Source organism: Cynara cardunculus (genome assembly GCF_001531365.2).
Source record: "Cynara cardunculus var. scolymus isolate 2C chromosome LG 15, CcrdV1, whole genome shotgun sequence".
NCBI classification, from domain to species: Eukaryota; Viridiplantae; Streptophyta; class Magnoliopsida; order Asterales; family Asteraceae; genus Cynara; species Cynara cardunculus.
In genome coordinates, this window is record NC_037542.1 from 18,396,105 (window position 1) to 18,397,562 (window position 1,458).

Sequence of the window (1,458 nt, forward strand, 5' to 3'; positions counted from 1 at the left end):
GACTGAGATAAAAAATAAAATGAAATATTAAAAACACGATGTATCTCGCTGCATTGCGCGAATACGGTTCTAGTATTAAAGATGTGAAAACACAGAGGCATTATCATTAATTATAAGTTTGAGTATGTGTTGGTCAAAGTATATTTCTTGAATGTATTTGTGCCTAAAAACATGTTGGACATTTATGGAACTAAGTGATAACGTAAACGACACTTCACTTGCAAAAATAGAATTCAAAACAACGAACAACAATTATGCATTACCAATCACCCATGACCAAAAAGATAAAAGTCTTTTGGAAACAATAATTTTTACTATTCTAACGTGGCCTTAAGCTACAACTAATATTCATATCAAATTTCAATTGGGTTAAAAAACCACCTCCATATTACTCATGCATGCGCTTTTAACACTTTCGTCTTTCTCCTGATATGGATGGGACCATATATATAGATGAGACAAAACCTGTCGTAACTTATATCGTTCAACTTGCTCGAAAAATATTCCTGTTATTATTTCATTGTGTAAATATTATTTTGGACATATCTTATCTTGTAGATTATATATTTGTGGTTTTTGTGAAGAAGAAACCTTGAAAGATTTGTCATTCACATTAACGGTGCATAACATTTCGTTTGTTTTTCCAAATAAATAGGACAGATTTGCCTTCCACTCATTTCACTCAACCATATCTCTATTGTTTTCTCCATGTGAGGAGTTGTTTGTAAATTAAGTTAAATGACAAAAAAAAAAACACGAATAATCCAAGTATTTGAATTATGTTAAAAGAATATTAAGTAGATAATGCAACTAATCAAAAGAGGCCAAATGTATAGAGTTCAAGAAATACCGTTAGATTAATATCTTCTGCTACAAAAACGCGGACAATGATAATTGTCGCTGTCATTATACTTTATCGGTATCACTAACCCACTAAATTTTCTTACCCATCATTTGTCGTCATATTTCAAAACATGTGATCATTTCTGATAGCCATGAATCGATTGACGGGTTGTTTTCTTCTCACAGCGCGATACGAAACAAAAAGAAAATTATGGTCCTCGATATAAGCATAACTTAAAATGAAAAGACACGGCAACAAAATAATTGTGCGTGTATACGCAATCCATCTCGCCCACCTCATCATATACAAATACTCTTTTTCGTATTCAATTATGAGATGATACAAGACGATGATTTTATATAATTATTAAATTGAGTTTGGTTAAGAAATTCAACTTTGATGATGCTTTTTTTTGTCAATTAATATATATATATATATATATATAGGGGTAAGATCAAATGTTAACCAAAGTTTTTGTGTTAACTTTGTTAACCGATCTTGRCCATTCAATYTTTCAATAAACGGTTGTGATTAATCATGATAAAAACTTATTTTTTTTAAATTTAAAATTCCATAAAGATAAGTGAACAATGTTGAAAAGGGTATTTAGGTAA